The sequence below is a fragment of the Gopherus evgoodei genome, chromosome 18 (assembly GCF_007399415.2).
Source record: "Gopherus evgoodei ecotype Sinaloan lineage chromosome 18, rGopEvg1_v1.p, whole genome shotgun sequence".
NCBI classification, from domain to species: domain Eukaryota; kingdom Metazoa; phylum Chordata; order Testudines; family Testudinidae; genus Gopherus; species Gopherus evgoodei.
The window spans coordinates 19,899,825-19,909,472 of NC_044339.1; positions in this window are offsets into that span (position 1 = coordinate 19,899,825).

Below are 9,648 nucleotides of genomic sequence, written 5' to 3' on the forward strand. Positions count from 1 at the left end.
CAGCTGGATGCCACACCTGCACCCTGTCCCCCGAGCTGGCTCGTCATGCACCCCCCGTGGTGGTGGCAGACAGACAGTGTGTGGGCACAGGCGGATTCCCTGGGTCATGTATCCAGTCACAGGCACTTGCCAGTTAAAAGCTGGAGTGTGGCTGGAGCAGCAGGAGTGACTTCAGAGTCAATTTCCTTCCAGCTGTCTGTGTCTAGTCCACACTTCAGATAATGACCCTCGGGCTGGGTGCAAGTGACCCAGATGGGGGGCACTGAAAGGCCCCAGGGCAGAGGAGAGTTCAGGAGACTCCTGCCCTCTGTACCTTCTCCCTGGACACTTGCCAGTTCACCTAAGTCCCTTCGGTGCTCCTTTCCTTTCACACTCTGGTGACTGGCACCTTTCATTCCATGCCAGCTGTTGTCCTTCAGCTAGGCGATCCAACGATGTGGTTAGAGTTCACACGTCCCAGGATAACTGAGGCTGGCTGGCTATATGCTCAGGAAAGATAAACATGCCCAGAAATGTGCAATGAGTGAAGGGAAATCCAGCTGAAATGCACTTGAGAACTGGAAAAGTCAGATACCTGATGGCTTTGACTAAAGGGAAACAAGCCAACATTAGCCCGCACGTTGCTCTCATTCACACCCAATGACCCATCACACATGACACAACGGGCCAGGCTCACTCTTCCCTGCCCATAGTATGGGCAAAGTGAGTGTGAAACAGCCAGATCAGTGCAGTGAGGTTTTACAGCCACTTTGCAAGCCCATTGCTCTGGTGTAAGTGAGTGATGCAGGGCCATGGTGAAGCGGGTCTGTAATCTGACGTCTGCCTATGCTTCCTTTTCAGCCACTCCCTTTGCCTCCTATGCCCCTATCCTAGACTTTCTGCTTTCTGTCCTGTTGCCCTGTATGCCTGCCACAGCCTGTTGTCTGCTGCAACCCACCCCTTCCCGCCTCTTTGACCCCACCAGCTTCGTGAGAGTTTCAGGCTGTAATGTTGTGTGCTTGTTTTGTACAGCTCTGTATTCTAACTTGCAGGTCTGTGGTTTAAGGGGCTTACCATGTAAGGTAATGAGTACCTACAGCTCAAAGGGACGTCAATGGGAGTTGCATTTCTCAGTGCCTCTTTGAATCAGACTCTTGCCTGTAAGATTCACAGGACGAGGACTTGCCTATCCTGGCAAGATATTTAACACTGGAACAACAAGGAAACTTTACCCATTTGTGCTTCCCTCTTAGGATCACAAAACAGCTTTCATGAATTATTTCCATCTCAGCTGCGTCTTAATTTGGTGAAGCTTTGTGACATGACAGTCCCTCCCAGGGCATGAAATCATGATGTCACTGCACCATTGCTGAAAGAATCGGGAAGGGAGAGCGGGGGTTGGTTCTGAAGAGGAATGTTACCCACAAAGACCTTGAGAATCTACAACCTGAGATGGGAATGGAGAGAATTGCCTGAAAGTAAATGGAGCTTTTATTAAACAGGCATCTGGGGGCAGCAGGACTCCTTAAGCAAACGCCATGACTTTGATGGTTAAACCCATTCTCAGCACCTAATAATCTGCAATATTCTGACCTGTCCATTTCCCTGGTAGCACAGAACTTTGTGTGCATGAACTTGGGCCCTCTAGTGGAGCATTTAACAACTGAGACCTTCACAGAACCAGGAGAAGAAATGAAGCACAGTTTTCTGTCTCCTATACGGTAAGCTGCAATTGCTGTTCCTTGCATCACTCAGCTTTTGGACAATCAGAGGCTCAGGAGCCAAAAGGAACCATACAATCATTCAGAGGAACTGGAGTTTGAGACCCTGGTTTTCCTGACAAGACAAACTAATGACATGAGAGCAGTTTTCCCAGAGGAAGTAGACTGGTAGTAATTTAAATAGACCCTTGCCTCAGGTTGGAATGGGCATGGATGGAATCTTACTTTCCCATGAGTTTGTAAATTCTCAACTCTTTCTGACTTGCCCAATTCTGATGTTTTCTCTGAGATTCCTCCAGACAACACAGTTCCTGGTTCTGAACATCACTGAACCTGAGTCCCTGAAAGGCATGACTGGGAGAGAGAAAGAGATCCTTGCATGAGAGCTCAGTGCAATAGAACGTACAGATCCCCTGTAGGAATCCTGGTAGTCATCTCCAAAAGCCGTTGTTTTCCAGGGAACACTGGATTTGTATCTACACATCACAAAGACCTCTGTACCCAACCTCACTGGACGTGTCTAGGAGAGAGGAAAGCCAGTGAGAGGGCAGGAGGTCTCCCATACTCTCAGGAAACATGTATTATGTTCCACTTTAGGACAGGGCTTTTATGTGCTAGCAATATTGACTAAAGAGGCCAAGAGGAAGCACAGACAAGAATAAGTGTGTGCTCAAAAGGAGAAGGAACAGAACTCCGGCAATTTGCACCCAGTGTCAGAAAATAAAAGTTGCTCACTGATTCTCTTGAAGGAGAAGCCAAGATTTAAAGTGTGAACTCAAAAGACACGGGGGGAGAGAGGGAAGGAGAGAGGAAAATCCACACTGCAAGCTCCATCTCAGGGCTGGCTGCTCCTTGCATCCCTTGTGCTGCAGAGTATGGCTCTCTAGGATAACCAGGCTGCTCCAGCTTTACCTCTGCCCCGTGCCCTGCTCAGACCCATCCTGCAGCTGTACAAGAGCTGCCCTATTTTCCCATCTTTCCCTGCAGGACTATCCTAGCCCCACCCACACTGCAGCCAGCGGATTGTGTCCTTGGGTATCAGCAATGGGTGCACAAGCAAAACCAGTGGTCAGCATCACATCAGAAACATGCTCTTCTCACACTGGGGTCTCCACACCCTGAACTTTCTGTCTCACACAGGCTCACGCTCCCCACCACACAAACACACAGACACAGAGTCCAGCCTCCTATTACGAACCACCCCTCCCCTTTCCCCTTGGTTAAATTCCTGCCAGCGACCCACAGCCCTGGCTATTGCAAGGGACTCTAATTGTCCATTAGCCATAGATATTTTGTGCACATCGAGGTGATGACAGTAACGATGATAGAGATTAGAAGCTGAGGCAAGGAAAGCAGGGACAGATAAGCTGGGCTATCCAAATAATACGGAAAGCCCAGGGCAATAATTAGACATTTGGGAGCAAATGACCTTGTGAAGTATTAAGGAACAGGACTTATAATTAGGAGGCAAGGGGGTCAGATCCTGTAGAAGACGTCTAGAAGACACAAAATTGGTCTGGATGACTTTATTGCCAAGAAGATTAGGGAGAGAAGCTGACAAGTGCTAGCAGAAGCGACCAAGCAAGACAGTATAGGACTCAAGGGCAAGATGGTAACATGGAAATGCCAGTGCTGATGGGGTGGAGCAGGTGGGGGAGGGCACTTGCTAAGCAATGGAGCTGAGAGTTTTAACACAGATCAGCAAAGGGAGGTGAAGGCCTGTTGGTAACACGGGTAGGAGTGTGGCAGGCCCAGTCAGTTCTTCCTGCTGGTATCTGCAGAGCAGGTTAAGATTTCTGAGCAGTACGGGTTTTAGGTGGATTAGGGCTGGGGGAAAACATTAGCCTCATTGATGAAACTGATGAGGTTTTGGTTTGTGGCAAAACCGATGAAGGGGTGTATTGGGGGGAAGGGGAGAGAACATGAGGTTACAATTTCTCATATTTCCCATGATCTTAGTTGGGGACTCTCTTTCTCTCACTGTAATGCCTCAGGATGTAAGCACAGAACAAATGTATATGGAATCAAAAGAATCCAGAACAATTGGCATTTTCTTACCTTTCCCCTGCCATTTGGAGAAGCAGAATACAAATGCCCACTTTTTAAACTCTGAGGAACATCCAGTTCTTGTGAAATGTGCCCTGAGATCTTCAGTGACCACAGGTTGCTTTGAAAAGTACTTCTTGTAGAACATTGACATTTCTACGGTTAGCTCTCTGTGGAACCCAGAAGTTCAGAGGATCATGAATATGGAAAAAAAAGTGAAGGGACTTTAAGCAAAGTTTGTGGGTTGGCTGGTTTCTATTTTTATTTGAACGAGGTTGCCAATTCATGCTTTAAAGCTTCCGACATTTCCAGATTCAACACTGTGCTAATAAGCTTGATGATCAAGCTCTCTTTTTCTCTATTAGGTCTCTTTCCCGCTAGTTAATGAAAACAAATAGCATCTGAAGATCAGGATCATCCTTCTTATTTGTCTTCTCCGGTCCTTTGGAATTAGCTCACTTTAGACTTCTTTTTTTATATCATTTTAACAAATAGACCAAATTACATCCTAGCTGCTCCCTGATATACCTAATTCTCCCAATTTAATGGAGCTGTTTCTATTCTCTGGCCATTAATCCTATTAGTGTCAGATTTTGTGTTTGGTCTTAGGCATGTGAGATATAATAAGTTGCATTAATATGGCACAAAATAAAATAACAGCTCTTTGGAGCACATCTTTGCATTAGGCCCACAGAGAACAAGAGCAGTGTTTATTAGCAGATTAACAACAGGCTAATTTCCTTTCACCTGCCCTCTCCCTCTTTCCAAATACGTCTCTGAATTAAATCTCTGAATCTATAGAGAAGGCTGCTGAAGAGTCCAAGAAAAGCTGCGGGATTTGCATTCCTGTGTCACTTCCCTACAGGCGATTATCTTAATCCTCTGTGTGTACAGTCTGGCAACAGGCAGTAATCTCCCAGCTGATTGATCTAAAGCAATGCGGACTGAGATGGCTGCTCTGCCATGTTTGTTCATTACATCTCCAGCCTTGCTGACCCCCTCTTCACCTTCTGCCCCAGGTTTCAGTAAATGGGACAACTTTGAGGAGGGTGAATGTTGAGCTGTTTTAACCCTACTTGAAAAGGACATTGAGATCCCACTGGGTGGTCAATTTGTTCCAAACATGACTCTAGTTTAGACTGGATGTTTGTCACAAAAATTCAGGAATAGATAGTGGGTCTATCTATGCTGTACCAAGTACCTTTGTCCTTATCTGTCCGTAACACACCACATTGAAGAAGTGAATACTTGCTTGCCTATTTAACGTGTATGTTTACTGGCGTACTTACCTGTAAATGGAAAACACTTTTTAATTGAACAAAGTTTAACCCAAAAAGACATTTGTAAATAAGAATGTTGACCAGATCTCTAATTATTTCATACGCCACATGTCCTATGGCCTGAATTCTCAGGTCTGGAGGAGTTTCTGTGCCAGCTGAGGAACAGCTGTAGTGCTCTGGCACATCCTATTCCCCCAGCAAACCCCTGACATGCCCCTATGCTGGAGGTACTGAAAGGCAGTGTTGTAGAAAGACAAATGTCAGAAGGTGTAAAGCCTTGTCCCATCACACAAACACAGAAATGGGCTAGATCCTGTCTAGCTGGGAGGGTGATCCCAGTGTGGAAAAGGGGATTTTGGTGGGGAAAAGACTGAGAACCACTCGTGTGGGGGACACCCGCATCTGGCAGGTTATGCTGGATTTCCGACCCCTTCATGCCAGCAGAGTAGTGCCAGAGGGAGGAGGAGTGGGCTCTCTAATCTCACATTGCACCATATCATGGCACCAGTTTTCCTTTTTCTTTGCCTCCCACTCCTTCTTTATTTATTCCTTCCAGAAGAGCTGTGTGAAAGGGAGCAAGTCCTTTCACGAGGCCTCGCTCTCTTTCCAAGTTAGCTTCTGGGGGTGTACAGCCCTGGGGTTTCACTACACTGGGACTGTGGAAACCACAAGGTTTGGAAACTGGCCCACAGTTTGCAGGAAAATATATGTTCATTTCTCAGAGAACCTGCACTGAGATGTGATACACTAATGAAGTCCTGCATCAGGGGAGCGGTGTGTGCTTTCCGTCTTCAGACAGTTCTACTGTGAGTCAGCTTAGCTCTGGTAAAAGGTCCTTTATGTATCCACAGAACAGGAGCATCAGGGCAAGTTTCCTTCATCTCCTGCCCCAGGCTAGTCCAGAAAGAAGTGGAAATGTTATTGCAAAGCCAATTTGTGTGCAATTTTCCTTCTGATATCCAGCCCAAAGCAGTACGTATGTATCTAGGACACAGCCAGCTTGCAATTCCTACTTGCCCATCTCCACAGCTAAAACATGCACAGAATCCATCATGGGACGCTCCTCATTTGTTCAGTCCCCATCTGGGGCTCATCTCATTGTCTCCTGGCTTTATTTTGTTTTTGCACTTGTCGGCTTGGTAGCATTCCAAGTTGTTGTTGTTTTTTAAAGAAATCCTTTTGAGAGAAAAGGGACTGGACCGAGGAGTATAATAAAATCTGGTATTTCAGCTGGTAAAAATCCAATCCCCTTTTTAAAGCCAGAGAATTAAATCTTTCTAGGATGGCTTCTGACAGAACCTTAACAGACAAAAATATATAGAAATTAGACAGCAGGAGGGGATACTTGTGCAATAAAGCAGTCTTAAGAACATGCAGGCAGGAAAATAAGAGTTGATGAGAATGAACTTGCCTGCAGCAGATTCTGAATTGTTGCAGCTCATATTCTAACAGCAACCAAACCTCATTCTCTCTTAAAGGCCCCACAGCTTTAAGATCACTTTCCCTTCAATAGTCCTACAATATGAAAATAATGTGTTCATCCTGTAGCAGTATTTTTCAGATTATTTTTGTTCTGAAAAAGAGACAGAGATTAACAGGCTAGAGAGGAGAAGAGCCTTCAATCAAAATTCCCAGCTCCAATTGAAACTGATGGATAGAGACTTTTACAGGACACATTTGCAGAGTAATGTCTTAGCTGCATTCAAGAAATGTGTGTGCTCACCTGTTGCACACACAAACCACACAATTGTGTATTTCCACTCTTGTAGCGTGCATGGTTTTCATGCACATTGTGAGGACAATTTATATACCTGTACAAGAAAACTTGACTTCCATGGTGAAAAGTGCCACTAGAGTTCAACTAATAAGGCACAGCAAGGGTGCTGTTGTAATGAATTTCTTAAAGCTACTCACTGTGTCTGTGTAATGAAATATGTCTGCTACCAATTATCTATTAGATTTTCCTTCCTCCTATTGAGTTGTTTTTGTCACACATTCCACATGTTGTCTTTGTGCTGTTTCAGTTGTAAATGTAGTCTGGTGATGTTTTAAAGGCCTGTATATGCATTCTGATTTGTATTACTGCGCTGCCTAGGAGTCCTAGTCATGGGCCAGGACCTCGCTGTGCCAGACGCTGTACAAACAAAACAGAAAAGACAGTCCCTGCCCAAAGAGCTGACAGTCCATATATGAACTATACAATATATGTATTTGGATGCCAGATCTCAGTGTACTGCACCGTTCTCACGCAAGCCCCAATACCTGGACCAGCCTCCCCAACCAGCATCTAATACTTACTCATTTCCATCTCCTACCCGTCTCCATAAAACACACTCCCTCTTTCACCCAGCACCCATTACGGATTGACTAGGACTGTCTGCTGCCCCCCGCATGCCTCATCCCTTTATCTGTCTTTATCGTAGTCATTCACATTAAATTCTCAGCTCCTTCAGAGCGGCCCCAGTGCAAGCAGGTGGTGGAGTCTGTAAAGGAGTGTATACAGCGAGGGTGCTATCTGAGGGGTAAGTCTAGTAAACATTAGCACCATGAAAACCAGATGGGATACTTTTTATTGACTTATGTCTACATCTAAAATTTTGCAGCGCTGGTTGTTACAGCTGTATTAGTACAGCTGTATAGGGCCAGCGCTGCAGAGTGGCCACACTTACAGCAACCAGCGCTGCAAGCGGTGTTAGATGTGGCCACACTGCAGCGCTGTTGGGCGGCTTCAAGGGGGGTTCGGGGAACGCGAGAGCAAACCGGGGAAGGAGACCAGCTTCGCTGCGGTTTGCTCTCGCGTTCCCCGAACCCCCCTGCAAACCGCAGGGAAGGAGACCTATTTGCTCGGGGGTTCGGGGAACGCGAGAGCAAACCAGGGAAGGAGACCTGCTTGATTACCAGAGGCTTCCTCAGGTATGCTGGGATACCTGCTTATTCCACGGAGGTCAAGAAAAGCGCTGGTAAGTATCTACACTTGATTACCAGCGCTGGATCACCAGCGCTGGATCCTCTACACCCGAGACAAAACGGGAGTACGGCCAGCGCTGCAAACAGGGAGTTGCAGCACTGGTGATGCCCTGCAGATGTGTACACCTCCTAAGTTGCAGCGCTGTAACCCCCTCACCAGCTCTGCAACTTTGTGATGTAGACAAGCCCTGCCCTTGCTTTCCCCAATCTCACAACTAATCAGCTGACTCTACACGTGGCTGTTTGTAGAAGCTACATTGAGTCTTTGAGTATCACATCGAACATTCCATCTCAGTAACATCTGAGTCAGGCTAGGGAAGGAACATGACACTGGTCCAGACACAGCATCTTTCAAAGCCTTGGAATGGCTTTGGGCCAGTAATCTCTGGCAAATATTTACAACGCAAGCACCCTATCTGCTGGAAGAACGAATACCTTCATGGAACAAAAAGGAAAAGATTGGCACCCTGCCTTGGGTAGATCCAACCAACCAATCCAATATACCCAGCCAGTGACAGATAATGAATTTAACTGTACTTCACTGGCAGAAAAAGCCCTGATGAAGTGGATTATGGACAAGCCTTCCCTCCAGGGGACCATGCAGGCACAGGTCAAGCTCAGTGAATAGGAAATGCCAAATGGAAGTCATTCTGCTGCTGAGGGGTTTGAAGTCTGCAGAATCTATGCAAAGATCTGAAAGTCTGATTGTTTTCATGTTCACGCTGTGCCAAAAACTATGTCCCACCCAGTACTGTGAAAAGAAGAGTATAACTAGAAATAGGAGACGACAACAGAAATAGTTTCTTCCCATCACTCTCTCTTTCCTCTAGCTCATTGTATTCTTATTTGGCTGTTGTATTTTTATTTTTTGAGAATAAAGCTTTACTGTTATTAGCCTTGGGTGAAACTGAAAATGTTCAGTGCTTCAGTTAGGACAAGCATCCAAATGTTTACATATTACTCTGCACCGCTCTGCTCAGGAATTGCCATGAGGGACTCCAGGAGATTTTAAATATTTCCACTTCCTATCCTGGCTGAAATCAAGACATCACAAGCAGTACAGAATAAATAACCAATCAAAATATTAGAAGACGCCAAACAGAAAAGTTCTATGTACTTTTTCCCACCTCAGAAATATTTGGGGTTCATTTTGGACATTGGTGCCAAGATCTGGTTCTGTTCTTATCCTGTCAGAAAGAATTCCACCCAGCTCATTCAAAATAGGACCAGAGCAAAGGGGTTGGTGCCGATATTTGCATATAGTGAGTGTCTATTAAAATACAGAAGTGTATCATGTCACACTGTTTCATATACATAGAATGAGATAGTCCTCATATGGCATGGGAACTTTCACTTCAGAGGGTGGTTAAAGTGAAGTATTTAAAGGTCCCTGCTGTTGAGGTTTCTTTTTCCTGGACAGAGTTTCACAAAACCAGTTGAAAACTGTTTTAAGTTTCAGGCACAGAAATCTCATATGCACATGCATCTCTGGCTGGGTATTCAGTAGAGTCCTGCCACTTACAGAAGCCCTTTAAAGTTCCTGCAGCAGTAGAGTGCCCTCTTTAGAGGAACTTAGTGTTATTAATGGAATTTATCCAACAGGACAAGTATTTGTTTATTTGTATTGTGGTAGCACATAGGAGCCCCAGTCCTGG